Below are 8,208 nucleotides of genomic sequence, written 5' to 3'. Positions count from 1 at the left end.
AAAACATCGAATATAGGAAACCCTATTATTTTCAATGAGATGAATGATTTCCAGCCCAAGCATATCATAGAATGACACTGGAGGACCTAAGTGGCCTATATTTGGCATTTCTCTCTAGGCATTTCTAGGTCCTCCAGTGTGATTCTATGGTATTTCTCTCTAGGAATGGCTGGTGCCCCAGCTAGCTTGATCTACAGTCAAGGATTCTGGGGACTGAAGTCCAAAACATCTGGAGGACTGAGATAAAAAGTCATCAGGCTTTCCTAAATTGGTCTTGTCCTATCCAGAATTGTTCTCTTTGTGATTTTCTACTGCTCAAAAAACCTATGGATTCCTTTATTTCACTGCCCAAAACACAGTTTTCCAGATGCTACCATTATGCTTGCACTGAGACGATGTCCGCACTGAGGGAGACCAATGAGCAAGGAGCCTTGCAGGAACGAAAACCCATCCTCTCTTGTCCTGTCCATTCCGAGTTTTAATCCAGACTTTAGAAGAGTGATCCAATTGGGGGGACTTGGTGGGATCCTGCCAGGCCAGACTATGGCTTCTCCCTTCGTCTTCCTCCCCAGGCCAGACGAAGGCTGCTTGGCTGTTGGACGGAGTGGGCTTTATTTACGGCTCCATTTGGGCTTTGTCCGTGGGCCCGGTGACACCGCCTGAGCGATCGTCTCCATTCAGGTGCTCATTACCGAAGTGTTAAATAACGCCAAGCGGATCCTCGCAGGGCCTGTAAATTTGGTCTGGGGGACAGCCAGCCTCCGCGAGCGCCATTACCGCCTGATTGCCTGAAAGCCTTCGCCGTTCCTCTTGGCCCTTTCCATCACCGGCTGGCGATGCGGAACAGGGAAGCCAGGCGGAGGATATATTAAATTATGTCCGCTCCAACTTGAGCGATGCTTTTGTACAAACAGGGCAGGTATACCCTGAGAACCAGTTGTCAAACTAGGAGAACCATCCGGAGACACTTCTGACAGGTGTCTTTAGAGGAGGTTTGCCATGGCCATCCTCAGAGGCTGAGAGAGTGTGACTTGCCCAAAGTCACTCAGTGGCTTGACAGGGCCGACCTGGGATTCAAACCCTGTTCTCCACAACCCGCTAGCCAAAGACCCGAACTCTGGTCTCCACCTTGAAGCGTTCCTTTAAAATCCAATATAAAAACAACAGGAATTATACATCCCTGTCCTCTTTTCCTAAAAGATAACAACAAGCATTGCTTTATCATGCCAGGAAGCCTGGCGAGCGGCAGAAGTTCCTTTTCGGAGACATGTGATTACAGACGTAGCTACCGCTGTATAATTTATATGCAAATGCAATCCACCCCTAAAAGAAATCCTTCCCCAAGTCATTGTAGGAAGATGAGAGCTGCGCCATAAAGCAAGGGGGGGGGGGAGGGAGAGGCGCACGACGCACTGAGCATCCCAACTGAGGAACATGGGCTTTCCCCTGCAATTAAACCAGCTTAATGGGTTTTTCTGAAAGCCATTTGCTTTAAAAGGTTGTGGCTGCTCTCTCTGCGACGGAGCGCCTCCAAAGTTTTCCCCCAAGGCACCTTGGCTCCATTAGTGTCTTTGCACAGCGAGGGGTTTTAAACAAGACAGGCCCAAATAGATGCCAGGGACGCTTAAACCCATCTCTAAGCACCACAGAGACAGTATAATGTAGTACTTTGAGCATTGGACTGCAGCTCTGGAGACCAGGGTTCGAATCCCCGTTTGGCCATGGAAACCCAAGGGGTGACCTAGGGCAAGTCACATTCTCTCATCCTCCGAAGCAGGCAAAACCAACCCTCCTCTGAACAAATCTTGCCAAGAGAACACTGCATCTTAATCCAGTTTACCTCTATCTGGTTTAAAATTTAATTTGGACGGCATCCTAATGTTATCAGATGTTTTTTATCGCCGAATCTGTCATCCGAATACAGCCGGGGTCCATCCTTGATTTCGCTCCTCTCGGTTCTTTTCGGATCCGAGAGTTTTCCTACTTAAGAAAATGGCCAACGGAGAAATCCTGTTAGTGAATTGCAAAGATGTGTAATGGGATGCTATCCAGATGCACATCGGCACTCCATAACCAGTATCCTAATACACAACCGGACCAACGCACAACACTCCCAATTCTCATCGGTCACTTTGCTGGTTCCCTTACAGGGATCATCTACAGACTGCCAAAATAAAGCTGCTTCGGGTCTCTTTGGAGGTATGCTGTTTAAATGATGCATGGGTCCTAAGAGTCCGGAGGTTGTGCCAAAGCCACACTCCATTCCTAAGCACTGGAGTGCAGCTTTGGTGCAGCTTCTGGATTCTTAGGATGCATGCTTCATTTAAACAGCATACCTCCAAAGAGACCCAAAGCAGCTTTATTTTGGCAGTCTGTAACAGGCCATAGTCACATAACTTTACTGGATACAGCCTTTACAGACCTGCCCAAGTCTAATTCCACAGATGTAAGTCTCCTTACAAAGACGCAAGTTCTTAGTAGGGTCCTGACCAACGTTATTAATTTATATCCCACTTTCTCCCCCCAGTTTGGGACTCCAGGCGGGTCTCAGCCCTTAAAACAAACAGGGTTAAAAATTCACACAAGCGATGTAACCATCTTAAAAATTTGATACTGGTTGAAATAAATTAAAATAACAACATCAGCATCAAATGCCCAGCACATTATGCAAGGCCTGTTTCCCCTTTGCTGGAACCGTGAATCATCCGTTTGGCAACATTTCTTGCACCAGTTAAGCAAAGAAGGCCTGGCAGTTGACTTTGAAGATGAATGGATATGCTGAAGAGAGCATCATGCCACCACTGTGCCTTTATGGAGGGCTTCAGCATGGCATTGTATTCATCCGGCCTTCGGAAGTCACCTTCCAGGCTCTTGAGAGAAGCAAGTGCAAGGAGGTGAACCCAGGTACGACCGACAGGAGACTGAGGCAAGATGCAAGACGCGACAGTTGGGCATCTCCCTTCCCACTCCTGCACCGCTCTGCAATATTCAAACTCTAGCTGTGGGTTTTCTTTAAGTCAGCAAAACAAATTGAATGTTTGTCAAAAGGCAAGAGATGTTTCTTTCATGTACTTGCATGTATAAATAATGCCGCTGTCATTCATTGTTAATAGCAGTCCACGTTCGCACTGTGCAAATCTTCCCTGCCTCCCTCCCTCTTTCTATCTCCTTCCCCTCTCCCTCCCTCCTTCCCTATCTTTCGTCTTTCTTTCTCTCTTTCTCTTTCCCTCCCTCCCTTTTGTTCTTCTTTTCTTCCTTCCTTCCTTTCTCCCTCCCTCCTTCCCTCCCTCCTATTCTTCCTCCCTCCCTTCCTTCTCTCCCTCCCTCCCTTTCTTCTGTTCTTTTCTCTTTCTTTCTTTCTCTCTCTTCTCTATTCCCACTTGCCCCCTCTTTTCCCCTCCCTCTACCTCTTTCTTTCTCTACTTTCTCTCTTTTCCCTCTCTCCGTTTCCTTCTCTCTCTGTCAAACTTGCATTTGTCCAGGTCCTCTGTGGTCATTCTTTTTTGCTTTCTTTGTGCGCAGCAGCAAGCCTGCCTTTGCACTTTCTTCCTGAGGAATTGCCTAAGGAATTACCCTCCTTAGTAACTGTTTCAAGTCCTTGATGTTTTCTGCTAGTATTACCGTGTCATCTGCACATCTTAGGTTAGGGATGTTCCTTCCTCCTGTCTTCACTCCTCTTTCTTCTGAGCCTAGCTCTGCTCTTCGTGTGATATTTTCTATGTACAAGTTGCATACAGGTGACACTTTCTTCCTTATTGTTTCTAGTCCTTGATGTTTTCCACTCGGAGTGTAGTGTTGTTCACATATCTTACACTGTTGGTATTCAACAGCCTCCTATATGTTGATATCTTCCTATCTTCACTTCTCCATCTTCTAAGTCTAGCCCTGCTCTTCGTGTGATATTTTTTACGTACAAGTTGCATTCCGGTGTCGGTTTAGCCTAAATTAAGTCTCCGTTCCAAGAAAACTCCTCTTGACTTTGGAAGACATTGCGTCTCTGGTATGTTCAGGGCGGGATGGTTGAGTCCTCTTGCCCATGATGCTGAAGAGCTCTTTGGCAAAGCAGGGAGGCGGATGATAAGCCTCCCAGTTGATTGAAGATGGAGAAAACAGGCCCCCTGATGCTGTTCAAAGTACTTAATAAAAAAGTGGAGCTTCGGGAAGGTAAGGGGACCTCCTGCCGCTCCTCACCTGCGGAGACCTGCCACTCTCAAGCGCAACCTGCGTCTTGCCTCTGAAGGCAATTTGGCAGGTTCCCCGCCAAGGACTACTGGGAGGGCAGAGGGTCAGGAGATTTTAACTAGAAGGTCCCCTCTCTAAACATGTTTCCCATCAGATCCTCATCAAACAGGGAGAAAGAGACACCCCGCCTTGCAAGCAATTCATCATTTCCTTTTCGTCTCCTTGGCTGAAACATGGAAGGATAACTCTTGCCGTCCAAACGCACCCGAGGAAGTGGACTTAAGCCTTACGAAAAGCTTACGCTGCCAACTTCTTTCTTTCAATGAGTCTCAAAGATGTTATAACATCTCTTTACACACCGTTTCTACAGACTGACATGGATATCTCTTTGAATCTTGATGCCTTGCGCCTCTCTTCTGATGGTCAATAGTGAGTCTGATCTGAGGTTTTAGTCTGAACTGTAAAGTTGATACCCAAGGTCCTGAACACTTGTTGTTGTTGTTTGTTGTTGTTGTGTGCCTTCAAGTCATTTTATGGTGACCCTAAGGTGAACCTATCATTGGGTTTCCTGAGACTGAGAGTGTATGACTTGCCCAAGTTAACCATGGCCAACCATGAGTCAAAGTCAAAAGCTGCTCCCCTCCATGCTCTCCTCATGCTCATGAATCTTTGTATTGGTATGTGCACTTGGTTAATACATGAAAAAGGCATCCAGGAGTGGTTTACCATTGCCTTCTTCTGCACACTACTAACTAACTCCTTTTGAGTTAGCTATGGAGCCACTTCTGATGACCCTGAGAGATCCTCCACCAGTTCATTGAATCCTAGAGTTGGAAGGGACCCCAAGGGCCACCGAATATAGTCTCTGCCATGCAGGAATACACAACCACAGCAGTCCCAACAGCCTCCAAAGAAGGAGACTCCATCTTATGAGGCAGCATCTCCCACTGTCTCTTACCATCAGGAAGTTCTTCCTAATGTTGAGGTGGAATCTCATGTTTGCATTTGTTGCTCTCTGTCCTGTTCTCTGGAGCGTCAGAAAACAGGTTTGCTCCAAGCTCAATATGACATCCCTTCAAATATTTAAACAGGGCTATAATATCACCTCTCAACCTCTTCTTCCCCAGATTGAACATACCCAGCTCCCTAAGACATTTGGTGGTTTCCAGACCCTTCACCATTTTGGTCACTCTTTTGTACATGCTCCAGCTTCTCAACATCTCTCTTGAATTATGGTGACCAGAACTGGACACAGGATTCCAGGTGAGGTCTAACCAAATACGATTATTTACTATTACTCTAACCATTATGCCACATTGACCCTCTGGTAGTGGCATCTAGATTTGTTTCATTTTCCTAGCTATGAACCATCACAATTCCATTGCTTTTGTGACTGTGTGTGTTTTGTCTTTCATGCTCCAGTCCTCTTAACTCTATCCAAACTAGCCAATGGCGAGACCGTCCACTTCTCCTGTTTTATTCATTTGTGGCGAAGATTTATTAATCACCTGGCATCTAATAGCTCTGGGGGCAACGTACAACGAAAACACACAGAGATAAAATCCATATCAATCAAATCAAAACAACCCAATAAAACAATCAGTTCGGGGCAACTCATTTAAAAAGGCAATCAATTAAAAGCAGCCGAGGGAAAAAGGGGGGGAACCATAGCTGGAAAAATACCTTAAAATATTATGGAAATAAAGCTCCTTAACAAGAGAAGGTGGCTTCAGAAACGTTGCTGCGTCGTCAGTGCCATCAAATTGACTTTGACGTCAAAGAAAGGTTGGAGGGACATATTTCACTGTGTATTCCTGCATGGCAGGGGGGTCGGATAGATGGCCCTTGGGGGTCCCTTCCTACTTTAAGATCCTATGATTGTACCCACCAAATACCACCCTTTTGGGGAGAACGCAAGGATGTTGAGAAGTTGGAGCGTGTCCAGAGGATGGTGACCAAAATGGCGAAGGGTTTGGAAACCATGCCTTATGGGGAGAGACTTGGGGAGCTGGGCGTGTTTAGCCTGGAGAAGAGAAGGTTAAGAGGTGATATGATAGCCCTGTTTAAGTATTTGAATTGATATCATATTGAGGAGGGAGCAAGCTTGTTTCCTGCTGCTCCAGAGATTACGACCTGGAGCAAAGGATGCAAGCTACAGGAAAAGAGATTCTGCCTAAACATTAGGAAGAACGTCCTGATGGTAAGAGATGTTCAATAGTCTTGGAGAGCAGTGGAGTCTCCTTCTTTGGAGGTTTCTCAACAGAGGCTGGGTGGCCATCTGTCACAGGGAGCAATCTGATGGTGTGTTCCTGCATGGCAGAAGGGCGTTGGATGGCCCTTGGGGTCTCTTCCAACTGTATGATCCTTATTACCTTTAAAGCCCTAAATGGCTTGGGCCCGGGTTACTTGAGGGAACGCCTCTCCCTACATAATCCTCCCTGCACGCTCAGAACTACAGGAAAATGTTTACTCGACCACCCTAAGGTGAGATTGGTAACAACACAGCAACGGGCATTTTCAGCTGTAGCGCCCTCTTTATGGAATGCCCTCCCTGAAGATATCCTCTTTCAACAAGCCTACCCTCCCAATTCCATCTAAGATTCTACCTCCTCTATTGTTTTTGCAGTTTGGTTTTAATAGATTGCTATGTTTTTAACAGTTTTTTATCTGATGTTTTTACTGTCGTTTGAATTTAATTCTATTTTAATATGTATTTTATGATGTAGACTCTTTTTACTGTTTTTACTGTTTGATTAATGACATGTACACCGCTTTTATCATTGGAAAAGCGGTTTATAAATAAACATTTATTATTATTATTATTATTATTATTATTATTATTATTATTATTACTAGTCTAAGTGCTTCTGGTTGTAGGGCATTGATCTCTAGCCAAGTCTGAGCTCAGGCGGCAACCATCTGAGTGCTTCCAAGGCTTGAGATGTTTCCCAGGACTCCAGATCATGACCTTTGAGTCCGACCAGCTTTCCAGAAATGAAAGCCGGACGGAAAAGACGGGTCTCCATGGCAGACGGAACCTCTCTCTCGGAAGGGCCTTCCCGCCTTGCTTTTCTAATGAGCTGCAGAGTGCAATATGGAATTAAGACGATCCAAGTTATTAATTGTCTACAACAATTAAGTCTGGATGCCTAGGCCCTCGGGCACCTTTGGCTCCATGCAGGAGCCAATTAGAGCCTCATGCATATTCATGAGGCTGAAATCCGCATGCTGCGAACATCCAGAACATGTCTCTCCAATTCTTACCCATTCTGCTATTCTTCTATGATGTCTTGCGGCCCACAGAAAGGGGAATTTTCCTCCCATTTCCCTTGAAGCTGACTTAAAAGCAAATATTTGATGTGCCTAAGATCATGGGGGCATTAACTAGATCAACCACCCAATGATCGTGAGCTGCTTCCCTATCAGTAGGGCTCTGAATCCGTTCTGGGGTTTCATCCAAAGTGGAAGAGGACTGTCCAAGAGATAGAAACTACTTGAGGGAGAGTAGCTCCTTTACTGTTTTATTATGGGCCCCATTCCCACTTACAGATAAATTGGTGTGCGATCTGAATCAATGGATCAAGCATGGCCTTTTCTTAACTTTCCCATCCAAGTTCAACCAAGTGGGCCGCCTTTTGCATTCGCTTCCCGTCAGCAGCGGAGGGCTTTCTTTTTTGGTTGCAAAGATCTGCAAGCGCAGCCGGTTGTTTACCCAAAGGTTTAATTCCACTTCCTTAGAAATCTGGGGGAGAAAATGCTATTTCCCCCTTCTCCTCCCCTTCTCCTTCTTTCCATCGCCATCCTTTGCATTGTGCCAAGATTTTGCAATTAGAAGAGCGAGGGAAGGAAGGGAAGGAAGCAAAAGAAAACTTTAATTGGAGTTAAGTGGGGAGATCATCACGGAAACCTCGCCAGCGATTCATATTTCACGATGAACAAAAGCTGCCAAATGGTGGGGACTCGACCCCGTGCGTGGTTTCCATTATCCTCTGGGATCGGTTTGAATGTTTTTCCAGCTATTTAAAA

Source organism: Sceloporus occidentalis, unplaced genomic scaffold (genome assembly GCF_023333645.1).
Source record: "Sceloporus occidentalis isolate IW3139 unplaced genomic scaffold, rSceOcc1.0.p SCAF_8, whole genome shotgun sequence".
Lineage (NCBI taxonomy): Eukaryota > Metazoa > Chordata > Lepidosauria > Squamata > Phrynosomatidae > Sceloporus > Sceloporus occidentalis.
Note: the sequence above shows the minus strand (reverse complement) of the source record.